This window comes from Equus przewalskii, chromosome 16 (assembly GCF_037783145.1).
Source record: "Equus przewalskii isolate Varuska chromosome 16, EquPr2, whole genome shotgun sequence".
NCBI lineage: Eukaryota > Metazoa > Chordata > Mammalia > Perissodactyla > Equidae > Equus > Equus przewalskii.
Genome location: NC_091846.1, coordinates 16,643,456 through 16,669,793, shown reverse-complemented (window position 1 = coordinate 16,669,793; position 26,338 = coordinate 16,643,456). Strand labels below are relative to the sequence as shown.

Below are 26,338 nucleotides of genomic sequence, written 5' to 3'. Positions count from 1 at the left end.
GCTGGGGGACGCCCCGCCCTCTGGGCTTCTGTCCGAGCCTCTGCCGGGAGCCCTGAATGCTGGGCGTGGCCCCTCTGCTACCGGCAGACAGAGAGTTTTGTCTGCTGCCTGGCGGAGCTCCGGAGCTTCCCCTCCGGGTCGCCGGACCCGCCTTTGAAAGTTCCCCCGCCCCGGTCCTCTCCGAGATCTCCGGCAATCCCTAGTCCCACGGGGCTGGCAACGGCAGCTGGGGGACGCCCCGCCCTCTGGGCTTCTGTCCGAGCCTCTGCCGGGAGCCCTGAGTGCTCAGCGTGGCCCCTCTGCTACCGGCAGACAGAGAGTTTTGTCTGCTGCCTGGGGGAGCTCCGGCACTTCCCCTCCGGGTCGCCGATCCGGCCTTTGAAAGTTCCCCCGCCCCGGTCCTCTCCGAGATCTCCGGCAATCCCTAGTCCCACGGGGCGGGCAACGGCAGCTGGGAGACCTCCGTGCCCTCCGTGTCTCTCTCTGGGACCCTCCGGGCGCCCCGAGCACCAGGCCGGGTCTCCCCGCCAATGGCGGGGAGAGACTCTCCCCGCGGGCTCAGGTGTGCAACTCCAAAGTTTCCCTCTGCGTTTAGGAGTAATTGCGGGGGGTTTAAGTAGGGTTCTGGTCACCTGTTTCCACCGTCGCTCCTCTGTTGTGTTCTTGCTCCTGCCCTAGATGTGTGTGGATCCTCTGGGGGCGTCCGTTGGAAGAAAGCCGCTTGCGGGTACTAGGCTGCCCGTCGGGGTCGGAGAGTTTTCACCTATTTCCACATCCTCCCGGAGGAAAGTCCGTCCGCCTTCCGATGTATAGTCGCGTGGGTGTCTCAGACGTCCTGAGATGCTGTCTGGATATCCTTTGTCAAGCGATAAGTGTCCAAATAATTGTAGACTCGAAGGGCGAGAGACAAAGAGGACTACTCACGGCGCCATCTTGGAATTCCTCCCCCTGGCCAACTGTGTTTCTCAATGTCCTCAAATGCTGCCGGAAGTTCGCTTTGAATCCTGCTGCTGCCACCAAATCTAGCAAGTAGAGAGATACTCCAAGGAGCTGTACAAAATGGCATGAGTAGAATTTTAACAGTGCTCAAATTAACAAGCCTTTTATAGCTTAACCATAGATGCAGGAGGAATCCTCATAAGCGAGTACAAAATAAGCAGCCACCACAAGATCCAGAAAGTTCACTCCCAAAAATAGTGTAAGAAAGCAAAGACCTTCTTTGCATAGGCAGAGCACACTAACAAGCAATGAAAGTTGAAATGACAAAGGCACCTAATGAAGGCAGTTGGGACCCGTTATGACAAACTCCCCTGAGAGCTGACACAGCTGGACAAAGACAGTATGTCTTGGAACCCCAGTCTATTCCACTGGCCACCAAGATGTATACCAATATGTGCATCCTCCGGATGGCAGAGACCAAAGAGGTCACAAAGTCAAGCTCTCAAGACAAAAGAAAAACCTCATAACCCATGGCAAAGTTTACTTCAGGACCATCCCAAACAACAGGCTTGTAGAAATGACTGTGTCTTGCCTTATGGTCTTTCCTTCTTATGGCAAATGACACAAAAGACAGAGACAAGGAAAAATAGTGACCATCTCTGGGAGGAAAAGGACCAATCAACCAAGGAGTATACAAACCAAATTTCCTAGTGTCAAAGAAGCTAACTTCAGCAATATTTTCTCCTGCTAATCAAAATTTAGAAAAGGAAGCAAAACTCACCACTCTCACTTCCACTGGACCCTGTAGGCAGAGATCTAGGAGACTGATGTGGTAAGAACTCTTACCTCCTGCCAGCTCTTTTCAGGGGTCCAAGATCTCTCAGCTGCGGTAGTCCAAGAGTGAGCAGCATCCATGCAGTGAAGTTTTATCCCAAGCAAGTCATCAAACTGTAGGGGAGGAAGACAATTCCTCTACCTTCTAGGTCCTTCTGGGTGGTCTAAAAATTAAATTGACAGAAGACAGAAAAACATGAGAAAATCAAACAAAGCTTTACAACATATATACATGGGAGAAACCCAAGAAAGCTGAGTAACTCACCAAAATGGCCAAAGCTGCCAATTTAAATATCATCTTCAGCTAAAGATGAAGGAGGATGTTGGGGGTGGTGGTTTGGGACTTCAAAGGGGGGTAAGGCAATTCATATGGAGAAAGAAAAGCAAATGTTTGGTAGACAGAACTTTGATGACAATGGATTTAGCATGGATCCTCACAGTCTACCAATACCCAGAGTTATCTATAGTGATAGACAGGCCTTATATCTTAAATTCTTTCAGGCAGTTAGAGAGAAGATCAAAGTTTCCTTCAGAGTCTTTTGTCCTTAACCAAAGAGACACATTTTGGGGTGGCCAATTCTGATCCCTCACAAAAGTTTACTACACAGTTGATTGACAAGGAGACAGAAGGAAAGACTCTTACCTCTGTCTCCCCAATGCAAGGTATAGGGTAACATTTAAGAGATCAAGGAGGGCAAGCTTGTATGTGGAAACATTGGCAGGATGAGTTTCAATTGGCAGCTCAAAATTTTCTCTTCTGTACCTACTCCTATCTGGCTCACTACCCCTGAAATGTAGCTTTCACATTCTCTTGTTAGGATGAGGTCAGCACACTAAACAAGGGTAAAGTTGTGTAGATTTAGGTCATTGTCTTCTCTATTGATAAGAGTTTCTAGAGATTTAGTCATTGTCTTCTTCCTGGCACAGAGAAGAAGGCACCCTTACAAAGAGAGGTTTCTCTTATAAATGTAAAATTCCCTTACAAATGGGTAACTTCTACTGGGTTTTCAGAGCTTTTCCCTGTGTCTACTCTTTCTTAAAAATAATCAGCCTAAAATAATTCTCATGCCAAAGAGGCATATTTTGGGGAGAGAAATTCTGTTCTGGTCTTATGGTTACACTATGAACATGCAGGTTCATGCTTTCCTTTCTATGGGTACATGCTTTCATTTCTCATGAATAAATACCTAAAAGTGGTGAAACAAAAGGCTCTCAAACTGTTTTTAAAGTAGTTGTACTATTTTTCATTCTCGCCTGCAGTTTTACCAGTTCCAGTTGTTCCACATCCTCTCCAAAACTTGGTATGATCTGCCATTGTAATAGCTAGTGGTATCTAATTTCTCTCCTGTTCCCTTTTATTAGAATGAGAGGTTCAGAAGTGACAATGTCACTAACTAACTGCCCCAAGAAAATCAAAGGAGGTTTTGTAAGCATTTAACTATTTAAGAGATGTAATCACCAAGCCCCACCACTAGAGCTATGCCTATGACCTTGGCCTCATTTTTAATGCTAAAATCTCCTCTCTGGGAGGAGCTAAATTCTTATTACCATTATCTGCAGTGAATGTGGAAGCATGTTTTCCAACTGAGCCTGTGCAAGCGAATACCCACCTTTCCCTTTCAATATTTATTCCCATCCAAAATAAAAGCCCTCTGCTTTCCTGTGTTCGGGGACAGCCATGACTTCAGAAATGATTCCATGTGGCCTCCGATTTACTGCAAATAAGTTCTACTTTGTGTAACAACTACTTCTGGTCAAGAGTCTGATTTTAACTTGCCAGGAGGCAAACTCACTTTTGATTCAGTAACAATAGTACAGTAGCTCTCATCTTGGTGATAAATCAGAAACACCAGTGTAGCTTTTTAAAAATATAAAGTACCAATCAGTTCCCTCAGAATCACTGATTCAGTGGTACTAAAGTGTAATTTGTAAAGTGTAGTTTGTCACTTGTGAATCCTTATTTTTTAAAAAAACAAGTAGTCCAAGTGATTTTCCTGCTGTGGCTCACAACACTGTCTTAGGGCCACTCCTGTAGTCAAATAGCCTACCTTCAGGAAGATGAAAAACAACTCCATTCCTTCATATTTGTAAGGAACACACTCTCTATGGGTATTTTCTCTTCTTCCTTCCCCCATACTAAAATATAGGGTAGAATTAAACTAGAACTAACAAAGACAGCTAACCTTAGCAACCCCCTCAGCTTGACTAAACTTCAGACAGATTCTTCAGGACTATAGGCCCCCCCAGACTTCCCTTTCCTTAGGGTATTTCTTTTGGAATCTTACAATTACAAATTCTTTCTCTGCTCTTTTGAGATGTAAACATTCTCTCAGCTTCTGGCCAGTTTTACAACCCAGAAATGTCTTTCTTAAAGACCTGGAAGCCATCTCTTTGAAATGTAATCATCAAGAAAATAGCACCCCTATCTCCCAGTCTTTGTGGGAGGGTAGAAGCCTAAATTCCATAAGCACCAGTGCTAATTAGCAAACACAGATGGCCTAATTACATTAACAAACTGCATCCCTAATGTCTTCCAGTATTTTTCCACTATTTCCAGTATTTACCACTCATCCTGAGACCTAAAATCTTTCCTTCCTTTTGTTTCAGTTAAGTTGAATTTAATCTCTCTGTAGTACAATAGTCTTGAATAAAGTATTCTTTGCCTGTTTAACTCTGGCTAGTGCAATTTTTCTTTTAGAGAATGCCATGGGAATATTTCTACATTTTTCATAAATTTGTAGGATTAGCTTATATGTTTGATAAACTTCTTTGTCAAACTGATGTAATTTTATAAAGTCCATAGAGCCTTTGATTTGGCTTTGAGAGAGAAGGAATTTGATCTCATTTTCTTTCTTCAGTATCCAGAAAAGGGAGAAAAACACAAGGACAGGTGTGTGATCCTATCTGATTTATGCACTAATTACACCAAAGGTCCTCATTAAGCATGAAATAGAAGCGCTAATGGGAAAATAACAAAGAAATAGCTTTGGGAAAGTATTAGCAGACAGTGGGAAAGGGCAGTAAAGAACCTATTATAGTTGTACAGGCTTAATCATAACCGCCACCTCCATCACTTGGGAGGAGGAAGCCAGGCCTAGCCTCTGTTGGAGGTAATAATTTAAGTTGAAACATTAGGAAGACAATATTGTTGTTATTCTTTTAGGTAATCTAGAAAGCTTAAGGAAATTTTAGTGTATAAAATTGTCTTGACACTGTTTTAGAAACACAGGGCTTTTATATGCCATTTATAGAGCTTAATGAAATAATTACCCTAAGGAAAAATGATTTTAAAAGAGAAAAATTTATACATTACTAGGAGCCTGAGAAAACATTGCCTAATCTTCCATCTGAAATGATAAGATTAATATTGTATATAACCTTTCTTTCTTCTCTATTTCTGGCATTGTATGTGCTCTTACTTTATGGTGTTAGTTTTATCATTTTTGGATATTTTAAAAGAGAATTTCTGTCAGCATTCTATTAGCATTTTGTTTAGGATAACCCCAAATACAACACTTCATTATTTAAAATATAATTTCCTTTTACAGGATCAATACTCCAACTTCTGAAAACATGACAGCACAGAATATCCTTGCCAGCACAACAATAATATCTTGTATATGAATAACATTTAACACCTTTCTTAATGTGGTTTGCCATAACGGTATAGAATTGATTATCCCCATTTTAAAAGGCTATTTTGACCAGTGTACATGTGGTTCATAAGTGGTAAAACCAAGTCTGAAATACAACCCTCTTGGATGATTATGTACTGTATCTAACACTTTATTTGTTCAGCATTGCATAGTATTGTTGTATTGGATTTTAGCTTCTGGAATCTAAACTACCTGATTTGTGAGAATTCTATAGCAAGAGATAATAACATCTAAGGATCACAAGATTACCTCACAGCTCTCAGGATCAGGATCAGAAAATCATTGCGATGTAAGAAAGCTTAAAAATTATCCAATCCCACCAACCCTTTCTCATACTTAAGAAACACCATTGAGAATCTGATCTTAGCTATTTTGCTAATGTACAGGTACACACACACACAGACACAGTTGTGTGCAAACATTATGGATAATGAACCAAAGCCTTCAGTATTAACCATCATCATTATGCCATTAACCACAAAGAGTTGCTGTTATTTTTTTGTCCATATACATCAGGTTCATTAAGTTTTAAGTCCTTTTTAAGACAATCACCTTGTGGAATCTGAGAAGCTACTTTTGTTTTTTAAGTCTAGTATGCCTGTGTGATATTTTTGTATTTAAATAATGTTTTATTTACAATAACTTTAGATTTACCAAAAAGTTGCAAAAATAGTACTGAGAGTTCCTATATACTCTGAATCTAGTTTCCCTAATTAGTAACATCTTATCTTACTATAGTACATTTGTCATAACTACAACCAATACTGACACATTATTATTAACTAAACTTCACACTTTATTAAGATTTCATTAGTTTTTCCTAATGTCTTTTTCTGTTCCAGGATCTTATCCTAGTTACCACATCGCATTTAGTCTTCTGCATCCTTAAGCTACTCTGGGCTGTGACATAGACTGGGGTGATGGGTTTTCAGGGAGGAAGACCACAAAAGTGACGTATTGTTCTCAAGACATCATATCAAGGCTACACACTATCAACATGACTTATCACTGATGAAGTTAACCTTGATCATCAGGTTTCTACACTGTAACATTGTTCACCTCCCTTCCCATCTCATTTTCATTCTGTGTTCTTTGGAAGCAAGTCACTAAGTGTAGGCCACATTTAGGAGGTGGGGAGTATGCTCCACTTCGTCAGCAGGGGAAGTATCTACATAATTATTTGGAATTATTCTGTACAAAAGACTTGTCTATTCTCCATCATTTCTTTATTTACTCAATAATTTATTTATATTAGTGTGGACTCATGGATATTTATTTTACACTCTGGGTTATAATCCAATACTTTGTTATTTACTTTTTTTTCCTCAATTTTTTCCAACTTTGGCCATTGGGAGCCCTTTCAGTTGGATCCTGTGTCCCTTGGACATACCTCCTCACTTTACTTTTTGTATACCTCCTTCCTTCTAAAACTACAAGATGCTCTAGGTTTCTTTGTGTATTCCTTTCCCCAGTCCTAGAATCAGCCCTTTCTCCAAGGAACTCTGGTTCTTTTTATTGAAGCATGTTATTAGAAACTAATTCTAGGTACTAGTGTACTCATTGCTATTGGAGTGTCATTGTTCCAGGCCGCCTTAGCAGACAAAGCTAAGAAATATAAGCATGCATGAAACCCGTGTGTACCCGATGTCTATAAATATTTCTATCTATATTAAATTGAATAAGAGTTCATTCTGACGTCTCCAACTCTAATCCAGTACCAATTGTTTCATCTCCCTCCTTGCTCATCTCTAACCTCCCATTCCAACAGTATGTGTCTCTTCCACCCACCATCCATAACCGTTAACCCTCACCCTTGTGAGAAATAATTTTATCAATTAAAGTGCTTATATACATTTCTTTTTGCTTTACTTTTATAGCTTCCAGTCATTTCCAAAGTTACTTAGATCATAACATTTTTCCTCACCCACTTGAGTGAGGTTATGTCATAAGCGTATTATACACCAAGATTATTTTGTCACAGTCTACATTTTTTCTCCTACTTGATTTTTTAAATCTGCACACATTAAGTTTCATTCTTTATGATCTAAAATTATATGGGTTTTGACACATGGAGAAATTAAGACTTGCGAAGCTTTCTATTAAATCTGGAAATAAAAGCATATAGAAGTTAATGGGTGTCTGTGAGATGATGGCAGGAGTGCAAGCTCTGCAAGGGCAATGATCCTCCTTCTTCGCCATTGAGTTCTGCTCCTAACATATTTCCTGGCTTGTAGTAGGTGCTACTATATGAGATCTTCTACGTAAATGTATTTCTTGATGCCAGCAGATTATTTATTTATTTATTTGTTTATTTAGTAAATTCTTGTGGATTGTTTTCTTTTTCTTAGTTGACATACAAGATAATGTTATTTTCAAATGTACAACATAGTGATTCACATTTATATACATTACGAAATGATCACCACAATAAGTCTAGTAACCGTCTGTCATCATACAAAGTTATTGCAATACTATTGACTATATTTCCCTTTGCCAGAAGATTTTTATATCACTATTCCTTTGTATCACTCTTCCTTCTCTAGGTGATTTGAGATTGCACAGACAGGGCTATGGAGTACGCATTGATTGGTATACCTCCTTTCCATAATCTTACTCTATGTTGCAAAATTTAAACTATTTTGTAAGTTTTGTCCTTTCAAAGTATGCTTTTCAAGTTTACACGATCCCATTCTTTACCTCTCCCATATTAAATACTTAGGTGTTTCTTTTTCCATCTTACAAGTGTTATTGTAACTTTTTTTTACAAATTTTACCCATTTGATTCAGAATTAGTTTCCCCTAGTCATTTATTCTATTCTTGGAGGGATTAAACTGTTACCATACAAGTCAAAACTTCTTTTAGCTGAAAAACTTCTAGCAGATACCTAAGGAGTTAAGATTTCCCAAAGCTACTATATCTTGGGTCTACTATAAGTTTCATCAGACTCTTATTATGATAACAGCCAATGTTGTTAACATTATTCTTTGTCATTTACAAAGCACAGTACAATTTCATTTGATGATCACAATGAATGAAGAAACAGGTCTGAAATTCATTTGGTAGTTGAGTTTCAAAGAGGTGAGTTTGTTCACAATCACAATGCTAGTAAGTCATAATCTAAAATATGAACACAGTTTTTCCATCTCTCATTTTGTGTCCTATTTTAATTTTTTTAAAATTTTGACATAATTTAAGACAGAAAAGTTGCATCTATAATATTAAAAAATCCAATATAGCCATATTTATGTTTCTCTCCGGAAAAATACTGATTTGTTTTCTTAACAGTTTCAGAGTAAGTTGCAGACCTGATGCCCCTTTGCCACTTTATACTTCAGTGTGTATTTCCCCAAAACAAGTACGTTCTCTTACAAAACTGCAATAAAAAATCAAGAAATTAACACTGAAACAATATCAATTTTTAATCTGCAGACTTACTACAGATTTTGTCAAAAGTTCTGATATTTTGAAGACACCATTTCTTCCATCTGGCTGTGCAGGGTAGTCCCTTAACCTATCCCTTGTTTCCGTTTTTATTTTATTCTCATCCACAGTCTCCCTACGATGATTTCACTTTTAGGTTTATTAATTTTTCCATACGTCTCTGTTTTTTGACCAAGACTTAGTTCTCTTCCTGTCCTTTATTAACAAGTCTGTTTCTGTGTAGTAGTGCATTTCTCTCCTTTCCACATTCTAACACCCAGTCTAAACTTATCTAAATTTGTTAATTTCTAGAGGAGTGAGCATTACTATGAGCAATGCTGTGATGTAATCTCTATTTTGTGTATTATCCATTTTCTTCCTCTAAGTAGGTGAGTATTTAGAATTTAAGTTGCATATCTGTGCTCAGTTAATATCAAGTAATATTGTTTTCATGGGTGAATCTCTGACCATCTCCTCCATTTTTCTTACCATGTTAAACTGACTATTTGCATAGAGACTAGACTAATGTGTTTACCCTGAGTAACTTCTTTCCATCTGTCTACAAATTCAGTTTAAATCCCTCATTATCAAGCCATCTATCTCTGGAATAATACTTTTCCCATACAAATGACATAGCTTATTGGCAAGAGATAAAATGAATCAGTCTGGTATCTTGAGTCATAATTTGGAAATGTACATTTTTAAAATTCCATTTTCATACCCAATGTTTTTATTCCCATATACTTCTTTCTCTTCCAAAGTTCCAGCTGCCAGTGGGAACAATGACTAAAACACCACCTGTGAATACTTGTCTTTATTAATTACAAAGACTTCATAATGTTTAAAAAAATTCTTTATTTCTACTTTAAACTACAAGAATGGCAAAAAACTGATGGAACTCACATAGCTCAAAAAAGTTTCTCTCTCAAATCTATACACCTATAAAGACAACATACCAATGGATTGACTATTTAGGGTCTTCATTCATTCATTCATCCATATGCTCAAGAAATATCTGAATTCTTGGATCCATAGATCTGTTTGACCCTTTGAAAAGTATCTTACAGGGGTAAATAAGACAGGACAAGTGTCTGGCCTTATTGAGCTCATATTACAATCAGTTTCAGGAAATAAAGAAATGGGAAAACAAGTAAGTAATAAATATGTAAGTAGAAACAGTGACATGCATTGAAATAAACAATGTGGCAAAATAGAAGGTGACTTGTGGGGTGGATCTCTTCAGGTAGAGTAAGCTGGGTAGTCTTTTCTGAATTGATGGAGAATACAAGAAATATCTGGAGAAGAAAGTCAGGTAGAGAGGATGTAAAACAAGCTTGCTGTTTCCACATATGAGGTTGCATGGATGACTAGGTATGGTGATTGGATCAGTTTAAGAAATACCCATCTCTTAATAGCCATGTGAATATTGTAGTAAAGGTATTACAAATAACCCAAGAAGTTTGCATTACTATTGGTAACTGGATAAAGAGGGGTGTGAGACACTTAAGGACTTGTTCTGATGGCAAACTCTTAAATAAGATCAGTCTGATATTCTTGAATAATTTGCTCAATGATATGGAGTTTCTGGATCATTTCTTCCTCCCCATCACCCAGTGATAGTGTTACGAGTTGCTCTCCTATTTGCTGTAGAAAAAATGGTGATGGACTTTCACAAGCTTAACCAGCCTGTGACTGGTTTTGTAGCTCTTGTGCCAGATGTAGTCTTATTGCTTGAGCAAGTTAACTCATCCCCTGGTACCTGATATAAGCCATTGATTGAGCAAATGCTTTTTTTCTCTATCCACCTCAATAAAGATCACCAGAATCAGTCTGCTTTCAGCTGGTGCAGCCAGCAGTATATCTTCACTGTCCTACCTCAGGGATATATAAACTTTCTAGCCTTATGTCATAATCTAGTTCTCAGGGATCTTAATCACCTTTCCCTTCCACAGAATATCACACTGGACCATTAGATTGATGACATTATACTGACTGAACCTAGTGAGCTAGAAGTAGCAACTGCTCTAGGCATTTGCTCGTCAGAGGCTAGCAAATAAATTCAACAAAAATTCAGGGGGTTTCTACTTCAGTGAAATTCCTAGAGGTCCAGTGGTATGAGATATTTCAATACATCCCTTTTAAGGTGAAGGATAAGTGGTTGCATCTGGCCCCTCTACAACCAAAAAAGAGACCTTCTGACCTGAGTTGAACACAAATCCTATCAGGAGGGCTTGTCTGGAGCCAGCATGCAACCAAATTTGTAACCTTCTCCAGACTCATCTGCCTGATGAATGGTAGCGCTTTGAGAAGAATTTCAGCCGATAAGTGTGGAATAAACAAGTGAAAATCTTGGAGCTCAGTATTAATCTGAAATAGCCAGTGTTTCACTTGTGCAGGGGAAGAATCATTATATTATGTACCGCCAGTGTTCAAAATTACTTGCTTTGGCAAGAACTGGTTAAAAATGCCAGTGGACTGATGAGACATTCCAGTTCTCTTGTTTCCCTTTGCTATTGAAAACATGACTGGAGCAAGTAAATGCAAGTGTAACTGAGTGAGTACCGGTGGTACTTAGACAATTTAAGGAAAGGGAAGAGATGGATGACCTGTGAGAGAAAGATTGGACTTTCTGCAAAAAAAAAAAAAAAAAAAAAAAAAAGCCTGTTGAATGTTCAAGTGCTTAACTGGAGAAATGAAAGAAGGAATAAAGCATGGTCCTATTTGCACACCAGATTGTTAGGCAGTCCCATTACACAAAGAACCACAATAAAACACAAACACATGAAAGCATTCTTCTGAGTTTTTGCTATTACCCATTTTAAAGTAAAATCTCTAAACTTTATTGATAAAATAAGATAGCCAATTCCCCTAAAGAAGTGTAAATAAACAAACTTCCACATACTGAAAGTAACACACATCCAAAGACACCATAAAGATTAGAAGGAAAATAGGAAAGTGGATATACTAATAGTTTTAAAAATAAATACATGTAATCATTCAGTATATGGAAAATGTACTACCTGATTTTTAAGCAAAGGAATTCAACTAAAACAATACTGAGACACTATTTCACATACATCAAGTTGGCTAAGATTTCTTAGATGGTCCTCAAGGCGGTGAGACAGGCTCTCCTATCCACTGCTGGTCAAAATGAAATTGGTCTAACCTGTAGGAAAAGGAGTTTTAAAATGCATATACATATTTTTTAATAACTCACACTCAATCCTAGAATTTCCACGTTAAGATAATTTCTTAGGGAAATAAAAATTTGTAAAGAAAGTTTATAAAAATATATGTATAAAACTTTATCCATGATAGCAAAGAAATTAATAAACAAAAAGGAAACAATCTAAAAGTCCAACAATAGGGATTGGTTAAATGAAGTATTGGAAAATTATACAGTACCACAAGGAATTTTTTTTAAGATTAAATATAATACCATGAGTAAGCATTATTATCACATGAAAAATGGAGAATGTAAAACTATATTGAAAGCACTGACCAAAACTTTTCATTAAAAATATATATTGGTCAATAGCTAGGTATTTTATATATCCATTCCATTCACAAATCTACAGAACAAAATAAGAAAATACAGTCATGTGTACCATAGGACCATGAACCATACCTACCATGTATCTGGATGGTAGAATGATGTGAAACCTTATTTCTCTCAATATTTTGTAATTTGTAGATGTTTAAATTTTTTACATTGAACGTACATGATTTTCTCAATTAGGAAACCAGAAGTAAACAAAACGCTATGAGAAGAAATAGATCGTAACCGTAAATTTGGTGTTTGCGTTAATAACAATAAAAGCTGTCAGTTATTTGTTTGTAATTTTTCACCAAAGCCTAGGTTGGATAGTCAAAGCCATGGCTTTAGTTTTCAAAACAGTATCCAGATTGTTAAGGAAATTGAACAGAAACTGACTGCTGTTCTTTGCCAAAATAAAACTCTTGCAAGTGGCAACTTGTGACACTAAGTTACCTGGAGCAGCTATCTTGCTATCTTTTTTAAATAATTCACCAAATAGGGCTAGAGCTTTCCATCTGGGGTTTACAATAGATTAAATGTCACCACTAGTTTTTGTAAGAGATCCATATTGCAAAATGTTCCTTCTCAGAGTTGGTCATGGGGCTCTTGTTCTGCAATTGTATAGCAAACAGATGAGCATATCCTGAAACGACAGGGGTGCATATTTCCAGGTTTTGGCAGACTCTCTTATTTCTCAGCAAGGGAGATAGTACCTTCAGCAATAGCCGTTGAGAATCCACGCTGCGAGGAAACAGTACTCACAGATCTTCTTGAACAGCAATCCTTTCTCCATTCCTTGGATGTTTTTGCTTTTATTTCATCAATCGCTATTTAAAAAGGCCCTAGATCATAGACAATAAACATATCTGTCACAATTAAAGTGAAACATTTTATTAAATATACATTTTTAGTAAAATCCTTTAAGGAAAAGTACAAAGTTAAAATCTCAGACATAGGCATAAAAAGTCATTGTATACGTATGTAAGACACATGTGTATGCATACACACACATTTAGAAGACGTTATTTAAAGATAGAAAATTGGTTAGGAGATTTTAATCAGTGACAACTATCATGAAAATGTCCTTTACGACCTCGTAACCAGTTAATAATAAAAAAGCACATGCAAAATAGAGAGCAATCAGTGTAGCTTATTAACCCTTTTATCCTCAACAAAAGCCAACTTAAGCCTACCAACTCAGTATTCTCTGTGGTCGTTTTCATTTGCAGTGATTGGCTCAAATATAATTCTCTATCTATCTATCTATCTATCTACAGAATTGTGCATTTCAGCATATCTCTAATTATTTTGGTGGCAAAATTTTTAGGGTTTATTTTGCTCCTCAGACTGTTGTCCTATAAATAAGGGTACAATCTTCTGTGGTGTAATCTATGTTATTGGCAGAATCCTTCATGTTTATGCATCAAGTATCACTAAAAATACATCGCACATTTTCATATTGGGAAAAATATTAACCTTTGTATCTCTTAAGATTTAATTTATACATATAAACAGAAATTAGAAAGAAATATTCAGAGATTTCCAATATAGACAAAAACGAACTAATAGTTCCAAATAATAAGCATTAGAAGAAATCAGATATATACAGTTAAAAACATATGGCCCTAATATTTCTTGCCCTAGAAAATGGTCTATAACCATTGTAAAGCTAATATGTATTCTTTCACAAGAACTATCAATTTTGCTTTAACAAGCTTCTTTTTAACATTTGACAAACTTGCCATTACTTTAAGTTTTCACTAGCATTATAGTCTCTAGACCTACACTATTTTAATCATAGCTGCCAATACCCTTTTAGTTTTAAATAATTTAAGAAAATGTGTAGAATGCAGTTTTATTGTTTCAGGTACTGATTTCATAAATTACAGAAAAAAGCAGAGATGTCACACATTTCAAAACAAAAGTATAAAACACAACTCAAAATTCGTGAATTTTAGCAAATGAAGGTCCGGTAAATCAGCACTTTATTTTAGTTGTATTGTCTACAAATTTTTTTTTTTTTTTGAGGAAGATTAGCCCTGAGCTAACATCCACTGCCAATCCTCCTCTCTTTGCTGATCAAGACTGGCCCTGAGCTAACATCCATGCCCATCCTCCTCTACTTTACATATGGGATGCCTACCACAGCATGGCTTGATGAGCGGTGCCTAGGTCTGCACCCAGGATCCAAATCAGCAAACCCAGGGCTGCTGAAGCATGTGAACTTAACCACTATGCCACCTGGCTGACTCTTGTCTACAACTTTTAGCCAATGGTAGAAATTATTACTCCAAATGGAGAGATTCTAGTAGTTACATATGTACCATCCAATACAGTGAATATTTCACCATTTTTGAATTATTTTTTAGCTAATAAGAATTAATGTTTCCACCTACCATGTAGGCAGATCCAAAACAGTCCGTCCAAATCTTCTTCCCTAATGCTCAATTCTGTGTGTATCTGAGAGCCATTCTTCTGATGAGTTACTTTATTCTGGCTTTGAAAGATTGTGAAACAGGTTTATAGTAAGATGGCTAACAAAATGTTAATGTTTCTCTAGGCCGGTTGTTTTCAAATTGTGCTCTTCAGTGTCAGAAAGGGCTACATGAGATGTTTCAAGGGCTGCAGTAGTGGGAAGTGGGTGAAGGAGTCACAGAGAGAAGGAGTCCCTAAGGGCTATGCTATTTCAATAAAAGTATCTTGCTTCTGTGCTCATGAGGTAGGTTGAAAGATAGCATTACTTAAGATCACCCATCCCAGGTTCTCCACGCATCTTAGCTACATGACTTCTGTTAAAGGGAGCTGTGCTATCTGCTTCTGGCCACAACAGTGGAACTTATTGGAAAAAGGAATTGCCATAGTGTCTTAGGAGTTGGATATTTAGAGCTAGAAGGCAGCCTCAAGATCCTCTGCCCCAGTGTTCTTATTGTACAGGAGATAAATCCAAGAGAAAGAGAGGTTAAATTATTTGATAAATTATTTACTCAAAGTTTCACAGATTAAATCAATCAACACTCATTCATTCAAAAATTTATTGACTTACTATCTACCATGTGTCAGACAGTGGCTCTGCACTGTGTATTGATAAATCATTAGTTAAGACAGACACAGTCTCTGCCCAAGGGAGCTCGCATTCTAGAGGAAGAGACAGACAATGAACATGTACAAAACAAGTGACAAAGTTCCAGATGCTGATAAGCGCTGTGAGGGAAATACAGCATGATAAGGAGGCAGATAGTTGAAGGCAATGGCTAGGTTGGAGTGGGGAGGAGGGGGGCATTGTAATAAGATAGTGCAGGAAGAGCTTTATAAGAAGGTGATACTTAATTATGAATTAAATGAAGAAGAGAAGAAATGAACTTAGGAAAGAGATTCTAGGCACGAAGAACAGCCTGAGGCAGGAACAAGCTCCAGTTTGTTTAAGAAACAGAAAGTAACTAGTGTGACTGAGATAGAGCAAGTAATGGTGAGCATGATGGGGAAGGAAGTTAAAGACATATTGAGAGGGCACGTTAAGAGCATCCTCTAGGGCAAGATAAATAACTGGGAAAGCCATTGGCAAATTTTTTTTCCAGAGAAGTGAAAAAATCCGATTTGCATACTTTAGAAGATTGGCCTTTGAACTGCTGGAGAGGCAAGAAGGGAAGCAGGGGCCCCATCAGGAGCTCCTGCAGGTGTCCTGACTAGAAATGGATGGGAGTGGTAGTGGGTACAGGGATCAGTACCTGGTCTCAAGAAATACTTTAAATAGGGAACTGAAAGTACTTGCTAATAGAGCAGATGTGTGTATTCAAGAATTATTTATGGGCATTTACTTGAAATAGAGTATTATTTAAGGAGATAAGAACCGGTTTGGGTGTAAGGTGGAGGTAGAGACCCAGAATCACACATAGGTAATGGCAATACTTATAAAAACAAAAAAGGCAGGGAACAAATCTGTTTTTTTTAAAGACTCAAGGATTGGAAAAAGTTAAAGTGGAAACTATATGATAGCAATTTTAAGTAGGGAAAAATAGATAATTGGAGAAAATCAAGAGATATTTTGAAGTTTGGATCAACTTTACTTAGCGATGATTTGAATATAAGGTCAAGAACAGGGAGAATCAGAGATAAGACTCTGGTTTTGGAATGGGAAACAGGTAATTAGGTGGACCCATTCACTAAAATAAGGAGAGAAGAACACTACGGAAGAACAGATGTAGCAGAGGAGGGAGATGATAAGTTCTGTTTGAGTTACCATGAGTCCTCAGGCCTTGTGATGAGATGCCCAGAAGTCAGCTAGACATACAGGCCTGAGACTCATTCAAGGAATCTGGAACAGATATAGATATTTGGGCACCATCATTATATACAAAGTTTTAGAGGCCATGGGAATAAGTGAGTTTACCTGTAGAGAGTTGCTGAGTGAGAAGTGGATAAGGCAGAAGACAGAATCCAGAGAGACTCCAATATTTCGGGAACAACTTTAGAAGAAGAGGCCACAAATGACACAAAAAGGAAACAGCCAAAGAGTTAAGAAAAAAAGAAAGTAACAGAATAGTTTAATCTTCAAAGGGACACAGAGAAACCTACAACAGGGAGAAGGAGGAGTCAAAAGCCAAGACTTGTGAGATGCCAAGTCCAGTGGGAATGAAGAGGCAGTCATTTGATGCAGCAGCAAGAACTTCACTGTCAACCCCAGATAAGCCGTTGCTGTGAAGCCATTGTAGAGGAGGAAGAGGTGGTGAGAAAGCTAAGCAAAGAGTGTGGATAACTCTTTCAAGAAGCTTGTCTATGAGAAGGAGAGAGAGAGAGAATAACGTTAAATGGCAGAGTGGCATGACATTTTTCTTTTAATTTTACAAGATAGAGGAGACTTAAATAGGCTAAAAACCTTAAATATATTTTTAAAAGGGTCAAGAGAAAGAAAAAAAAGATGCAGGAGAAACAGGACATAATCAATAAAGCAAGATCCCTCAAAGGATGTGAGTGAATGGAATTCTGAGAACACGTGGAAGCATCAAGAGAAACTTGATTAGATGTATGATTTCCTGTGATAATTTTTAATCTTAAAATTTCAACACAAGTTATTTCTAACATAGCAATACATTAAATGTGTTTATATATGTCCTGTACCAAGTTTTTCCTAGTACTCAAAGAGATACTTTACATTTAGAGAAATAATAATTAATAATGATAATTGCTGGTATTTGTTGGAACTTTCTTATGTATTAAACACATATATGTTATATTATTATTGAATTTGTTAGCCTCTGAAAATTCTTGTGAGATGGAATTGTCATTATCATTTTATAGATTAAAAATTTAATATTCAGAAAGATTAAATAGTTTTCCCAAGTCACACGACTAATGAATAGCAAATTAAGATCAAATTCTGATGTATTGTACCCAAAGCCCTTTATCTTCCATTTAGTTAGGCTTCTGGAACAATATTCTCATTCCCTCATGGAGTGGCCAACCAACTATACAATGCAGTGTAATTTGCAACGGGAATGAAGCACCACTCCCAAGTTAGCTAACAACTGATGTCTGAAGTTCCTTTATCAAAGAAAACAGCTTCTTTTCTGGCAAATGAGACATTTGCCACTTCCTGGGAAGCTAATCACTAGCTGTTTTATGACTTTGTTGGGGCCACCATAATTTTTCCTTTGTTTGTGTCATTCCTCCCTGGTTTTAAGCATCTCGAAGGCAGAATCTATTTGCTATAACTTGACATGATTGTAAAATCACAAGAGACAGTATCTCCTGCCTGGTAGTTGATCAAATAACACATGCTGAAATATCAAATTATTTTTTAATGATGCTTCACATGCAAATGCACCAAAAAGCAGAATATAGGATTAACTAATACATAGCCGGCCCTATCCTAAAAGCAGATGTGAGAGAAGTTCTCAAGGGTAGTGGTTGTGATATTGAAGCACCGCACAGGAGGAGAAGGGAAAAGGAACCAGAGAAATCCAAAGAAACTTGGCCTCTTTTCCAATTTTTCTGACTGTAGGCCCTGAGTAACAAGACAGCCAAAGCCTAGATTTAAAATACAACTAGCATCTGTTATCATCACTTTAAAAAATCTTTTTGGGAAAACACCCACTGAAAACACAGCTATTAATGACTTTACTTTTAGGGGTATATTATCATCATTAGCACGGATATTTTTTAATATGTGGAGGCATTGTGTTTTACTGCCTGTCTTCCTTAGGAAGGGATATTATTTAAAATAATAAAGTTGCTAATTACTGTTCTTAAAATGTGGGAGTCTATCCATGGAGTGTTTAGAACTGAGAACAATGCTCATAGTCTTAAGGTTTCTTCTTGTTCTTGGCTAGCCAGTTCTAGCTATCCAAATACAGAACCAGTAAGGATCTGTCTCTTTTTGTCTCGGGATAAAAGCTCACAAGAAAAGCACAAAAGCAAGACTTTTCTATTCGGCTTTCTCTTTTACTTTCTTTGAAATTTGTGTAAGTGCTATTTTAAAATGCTACACATTTTCACTTCTTTTGAATGCCTAACTTTTGGTCATTTTAGAAGTTCAAACCAGAGAGGATATAAAGGGGACTTGCTTGGTACCAGAAGCAACCATATATGAAAAGAAATAAATCAATATTTTGGAAAGGCAAAGAAAGAATGGATAGCAATGCAAGAGGAAAAAAAACCAGAAGGGATTAGAAGAAAAAAAAGGAAAGAGAGTGTAGAAATAATGAGAGGCAGAGACAGAAGAAGGAAAAGAAAAAACATATTAAATACAAAAGTGAAAAAAAAGAGAAAAGAATCTAGTGGATGGCTTTAGAATTTTGCCACCAATTGCATCTAATGTCTCCGTGGCACAAAAATTCTCTGCAATGTTAAAATTGCCGCAGAGGGAGACAAGATACAACTGAGTAAACAAAAGTAAATTGATAAAAGTCTATTGCTGTAAGATTCAGGTTCTCCTTCATTCAGCACTTATTTCGTAGTCTTGTATCCTCTCTCCCCAGTGCTGGTAATACTTCAGCAGTGCTTACTGAAGTCCAGCTTCACTAGGCAAGACCAAGGCAGACAGTGAAGTATAGAAAAATGGTATACAAAACCATTGTACATTAAGAAGATTTAGGCAGCTATGTGTTGGGAGAAAAAAGAATCAGGACTAAGGACAAATAAAAGCAAGTGGTAAAGGTAAGTCAAAGTAATATCTGGTGCACTGGAGCCTTTCTTACGTCTGGGTCCACTCATCCAAGGTGACAACATGCCAGCCAAAGAAAAATGCTCAGTGAACTCTGTCCAACCAGAACAAAATTTTTACAGGCTCTGGGTGCAGACAGGTGGAAGTCTGTGGCAAGCTCTTCTTTATATTCTTCTCACCCACCAGATAAATGCAGGAACTTAAAGACACCATTGTAAATCTCCAATTGCTATTTTCAAGGATTCCGATGTTGCTTAAGGTAGTGTAATGAGCGTGTTGACTCTCGTGTGGAGATTTAATTTGATTCATTGGTGTCCTGTAATTATACCATCAGGAAATCTATCCCAGAGTTCAAAGAACAGAAAGATTCACTGACCAAATTGAGATTTTCAGATAACATGAAATTGTAAATCAATTAAAGATACACGATGGGAGCCAAAGGGGGAGAATACAGATAGGATAATGCATTTAGGATAGAGTACAAGAAAGATAGTAAGAACATACTCTCTGAGTCCTGAGATATGTTCTATCAGAGAAATATGGTTGGAAGTATGCCTAGCCGTGCTGTAGTTCATCATTTAGCTTGATAAGCAGCTGTGGACTTTATGCTTTTTGGGAGACCACAGGTAGGGCCCGCAGGTAAGATTGCCCAATTTAGAACTCATAAATATTGGGTGACTTCATGAGCCTTATGAATTTTTTGTGTTTTGGGAATTTTACATGCCTTGGTTATATTTAGTATATTAGTAATATTAATGCCACTTGATCTTTGTATCTATAAGTTTAGCACATACATGCTTTACTTATGTTATCTATGCCTAATTGGTCACATAGCTTGCTGATTTACTTACATATAGTTAACATGTCTCATGAATTCTGTTTATGGTTCGCAAATTACTTCTCTCCATGTTTACTTTTATTTATCATCATTATTTGTTTGTTCTCTTATTTTCTGCAGAAGAATCGAATGGTCTCAAATAAAGGAAATTCACATTACGTTAAGGATCAGAGGAGACTCGTTAGGGAGAAGGAAAACATAAAAGCTGGGAGAACTGAGTCCGTGATAGTCAAGAGGAGATCGTAATTTGACAAACTTGTAGTGAGGTTGAGAGGTAGTGAAAAATAAGGATAACCCAGATACTGAGTTCAGGTCCACCTCATGAAATTGGTGATTGTGTTTTCTTTCCTATTAGAAACAGGACTGTCTACCCCAAATAGCAGTGTCTGTTACACTGTTTCTTCCTTTGAATTCAAGACTTTACTCTTAGAAAGTATAGCATGAGATAAAAGTATCTTCCTTCCTTCAGTCCAATCTTCACCTCCTCCTTAACCATTGCCTTTCTTGGGAACAACTCTTCACAGGATAAGTCATGGAGGGGATGTTCACTTTTCAGGAAATCCCTCATTTTCCACCCAATGGTCCCAGCAACACAATTATCACAAAGAAGGTAAACCTCAGTACCTTTTGGGTTACTGAGCCATTTATTTAAAGTGAAATAATGCAAACATATTAATATAGGAGTTTGCATTCTGATTTAATGATATTTGTATAAGGATGCATCTTGAAACTAGGTAAAAATATAACGAAATTTCTTTTCCTTGAAAGCTCTCTCTCTTCTAGTGGGAAATAAATGTATATTTGTATATATTTCTCCCAGCTTCCATTGTTTCAGTCTCAATTCCTCAGTCCCCATCATTTTCTCCCTAATCATCCCGAAACATACCTGCAAAATACATACAAACACATGCACTCACATACACACACACACACACCCCTCCAATAAAGACACCTCATGTTCCAGTCAATTAAATATGTTTAATCGAAATGCAGCAGAGTCAGTATAAACGCAACAGAGGCCATCATGCACACACACAAATTTATTTGAATAAACAGGAAATTATCTTTGAATTCTAAAACATATGCATTTGCACTACAAGAAAAATGTGACAATATGTATGTAAAACTAAAAGAGTCCAGCTACTATACAAAATCAAATTTTAATTTAACTGTGAATTGAATTATCTACTGTGAGCAAGTCAGAGAAAAACCTCAAGAGAGAAAGGTAATTCATTTCTTGAAGTGTGTTTTACATTGCTGCCTACTGCTGCTGCTTCTCTTCTTGTACATAGATCCTTGGGATCTTAAATAGCCCATGAGCCATGATGCTGCACGGACCACATCGCTATAGTTTTGCTGCTAATATAGAATACTGCATATTATCTGTCTAACTCAGGAGGCTGAGCATAGGGACTAGTTGGAGATACAAACCTGGCCAACTAAGACTTTAAAGATAAACTAAGACTTGCAGTGTTTCTTCTTTAATAATCACTACTAGTTACCAGACAGCTACTGTATGTGTCAGATATTGTCTCAAGCTCTTTAAATTATAATATCTGCCATATGATGTATTATTATTGGTTTAATAAGAATTAAAATATACAAATAAAGTAACTGAAGCTTGATTTAAAAAGATGTACTACTTGTCCAGAGTCATTCAGCAGGAATCAGGATTTAGATTCAGATTTATCTGATTCAAAGATGGTTTCCTTTCTGCTGGATCATTTTGCATCAATGGAAAAGGGAGAGTCTTTGCAAGTTTTTAAATGGAAGAGTAGAATAATCAGAAAGGTGCTTTAGTTAGATGTGGAAGGTGACCTTTGGGGAAATTGTTTGAGATGGGGCTCCTGTTAAGAGGAAATGGCAAAAATAACAGACGCTTGAACCAAGATGTGGCAGTGGAATAGAAAAGTAAGGGGAGGGTAGTAGGGCAGTTTAGTAAAGAGACAGATGCGCAAAATCATTTTATTCTCCGTTGTGTCGCCTGAGCCAAGCACAATGCCTGTCTGTAGGTGTTCACCCTTTGCTTGTTGACTGAAAGGAAGCAGTGAATTACCGGTGGATGGCTTAGGGGAAAAGCAGCAGCTACTCCTGCCCAGCGTACGTGAATCAGAAATGGGACGGCTTTTTAAAACAAAGGCTCATTCAAATCATTTGGAAAGGAAATGATAGCAGGATTTTTCAGAGATGAAAGTATTTGAAAATAATGCCTATGGCTGTAATGCAGCCATCAGTTTTATAAATATGAGAAAAAAGTGGAAAATAAATGATTGCCACATATTCATCTTTTCCCACAAGCACAGACATAGCCCGAAGTATCTTATTCAACTACCCATTAAACATACCTACAATAATCAAAATATGTTTAAAGGGATATTTTATAGTTTGTAAAGCACATTCATGGAAGGTGCATTTTTATCTGACAATTGAGGCAAGATTTTTTAAGATTGATAGAACAGATAGAGGAGGCAATTTTGTTATTTTACAGATGAAATATATGAGTATGAGAGATGATAATTTTAAAACACAGCTTATTAAGAAGCAGGACTAGATTACAAAGCTTCTATTATTATTTCTCCTTTTTTGTCTATATGATTTTAATTATATTTATAACCAGAGATTTCGTACAATAAAATTTACTAATTTTAAGAGTAATTTGGTGAATTTTGACAAATGTATTAGTGCAGTGTAACCTTATCTACAAGGAAGGCATAGAACATTTTCATCACCTCAAAAAGTTTCCTTATGTCCATTTACAATCAATCTCCACTCACCCTTGGCTATGACAACAATAGATATTTTATCACGATAGACTAGTTTTGCCTTTACTGTAATTTCTTATTCATGTAATCATATAGTTTGCTGTCTTCTCTGCCTGGTTTCCTTCAAACAGCCTAATTTAAGCCTCATTGAAGGTAAGTGAATTTTTAATTTTATAGGAAACACTCAGACTGTTTCCAAAGTGGCTATACCATTTTGCATTTCTTCTGAGCAGTGTGTGGGAATTTCTGTTACTCCACATTCTAAACAACGCTTGATGTTTTCAGAATTTTAAATTTTAACCTTTCCAGTGTTACAGTGATAAGTCTTGTAGAAAGGTACATCATTATGGTTTTAATTTGCATTTCCCTAATAACTAATGGTGCTGAGCACTTTTTTGTGCTTATTTTCCATATCATCTTTGGAGAAATATTTGTGTAAATTTCCTGTACATTTTAAAAATCAAGTTGTTTATCTTCTTATTATTGTTTTAAGTGGCGTTTATTTAGACGTTGAATACAAGAACTATATCAGAAATACATTTTGTTAATGTATTTTACTACTTTTTGGCTTTTCTTTATATCTTCTAAATTTGATGAAGTCAATTTACCATTTAATTTCATTGTGATTCATTTGTTTTAGTTCAAGTCAAAATCAATTGACCATATTATTGAGAATTTCTAGACTCTGTTCTATTTATGACTCTGAGTCACTCTGTATGCCAAAGCCACACCATGTTGATTGTTGTAGCTTCACAATTAGTCTTAAAGGACACTAGTGTAAGCCCTTCAATGTTTGGTCTTATCTTCCTTTTTTTTTTTTAAGCAATTCTAGGTCATTTCATTTTCACATGAGTTTTAAAACAAGATTACTTACTTCTTCAAAAAATACCTCTGGGATTTTGCTTCAAATTTCATAAATCCACAGATTACTTTGCAAATGTTGACATCTTGATAATAACGTCTTCTAGCCATGAACATAGTACTTGTTTAGTTCATCTTTTATTTCTCTCAGTGACTGTATTAGTCAGTGCTCTCCAGAGAAACAGAACCAACAGGGTATATGTATAGCCATAAAGAAGATTTATTATGAGGAATTTGCTCATGTGATTATGGAAGCTGAGAAGTCTCATGATTTGCAGTCTGCAAGCTGTACACCCAGGAAGCTGGTGGTGTAATTCCAGTCTGAGTTAGAAAACCTAAGAGTCAGGGGAGTCGATGGTATATATCCCAGTGCAAGAGCAGGAGAAGGCTGATGTTCCCGCTCAAGTAGGTAGGCAGGGAGGAGGTGGATCCTCCTGTCCTCTGAAATGATGGGATAAGACCTGCCCTTTCAGGAGGGCAGTCTGCTTTTATTGAGCAGGGATTCAAATGCTAATCTCATCCAGAAACATCCTCACAGACACAAGGAGAAATAATGTCTAATCTGGACATTCCATGGCCTCGTCAAGTGAACTTAACATTAACTATCACAGTGATGTTTTGTAGTTTTTGAGGCACAGATCTTGTGCATATTATGTTAAATTTATTTCTGTTTCATGATTTTAATGTCATAAAATTTTCAGTTTCCAAACATTATTTGCTAATGTATATGAATACAATAAATTAAAAAAAAATCCATTGTACCTTGCAGCTTTTCTAAATTAATTTGTGAGCTTTAGTAGCTTTTCTGTTTTGTTTTTATTTTTTTAAGTTTTTTATAAATAGACTTTATTTTTACGAACAGTTTTAGATTTACAAAAAATTTCACAAAACACGCAGAGAGTTCCCATTTACCCCTTCTCTCACCACTCCCCAACACACACAAGCATTCAGTTTCTCTTATAATTACAGTCTTATGTTAGTGTGGTACATTTGATACGATGAACTAGTATTGATATATTATTATTAAACCAGACCAGAAGTCCATAGTTTACATAAACATAGAAGTCCATAGTAGGATTTATTCTTTGTGTTGTATAGTTCTATGTGTTTTTGACAAATTATAATGCCATGTGCCTGCCATTAGATTATCAACCTTGCCAACACCTTGATCTTGGACTTCTAGCTTCCAGGATTATGAGAAAATAAATTTCTGTTGTTTCAGCCATCCAGTTTGTGGTACTTTGTCATGGCAGCTGTAGCAAGTGAATACATTCGGTTTTAGATTTTATCCATTCTAATAGGCATGTAGTGGTATCTCATTGTTTTAATTTTCAGTTCCCTAATGACATATGATGTTGAACGTCTTTTCATATGCTTATTCACCATCAGTGCGTGTTCTTTTCTGAGATGTCTGTTCAGATGTTTGTTTGTTTGTCTTTTAATTGAGTTGCTTATTTGCTTATTGTTGAGTTTTAGGAGTTCTCTGTATATTTTGGATACATATCCATTACCAGATACATGTTTTGCAAATACTTTCTCCCAGTTTGTGGCTTGTGTCTTTATTCTGTTAAAAGCATCTTTCATAGAGCAGACATTTTAAATTTTAATGAAGTTCAGCTTATCACTTTTTTCTTTAATGGATCATGTTTTTGGTGTTGTAGACACTAAACCAGTCACCAAATTCAAGGTCTTCTAGATTTTTTCATATCTTATTTTCTAGAAGCTTTATAGTTTTCTGTTTTTTATTTAGGTATATGATTCATTTTGAGCTAATTTTCATAAGAGTCTGAGGTCTGTATCTAGATTCATTCTTTTTTTTAACATGTTGATGTCCATTGTTCCAGTACCATTTCTTGAAAAGACTATTCTTTCTTCATAGCTTTGCCTTTTCCCCTTTTGTCCTAGTTCACTTGAGAATATTTTTGTGGGTCTATTTCTGGGCTCTGTATACTTTTCTTTAATATAATTGTATATGCTTTCACCAATACTATACTGTCTAGATCACTGTAGCTTTATGGTAAATCTTAAAGTTGGGTAATGTCAGTTCTCTGACTTTGTTCTTCAGTAATATGTTGGCTATTCTCTGTCTTTTGACTGTCCATATTAACTACCAAAACATTTTGTTAATATTCGCAAAATAACTTGTTGGGATTTTGATTGGGATTGTGTTGAATCGAAATATCAAGTTGAAAATGATCGATATCTTACTAATATTGAGACTTTCTCTCCCTGAACATAAAATATCTCTGCTCTTGTTTGGGTGTTCTTTGATTTCTTTAATCAGAGTTTTGTAGTTTCTCTCATAGAGATCTTGAACACACTTTGTTAGA

General features: G+C 36.7%; 1 long non-coding RNA gene across 1 annotated transcript in view; it reads right to left on the bottom strand.

Moving 5' to 3' along the window:
- Positions 1–26,338, bottom strand: part of LOC139076326 (uncharacterized) — a 174,655-nt gene that overhangs the window by 22,091 nt on the left and 126,226 nt on the right. The window contains exons 3-5 of the long non-coding RNA XR_011527784.1: positions 13,102–13,230; positions 11,928–12,016; positions 1,786–1,937 (exon numbers count right to left, since the gene is read on the bottom strand). This is a non-coding gene — a long non-coding RNA (uncharacterized lncRNA). The remainder of the gene's footprint in view (positions 1–1,785; positions 1,938–11,927; positions 12,017–13,101; positions 13,231–26,338) is intronic.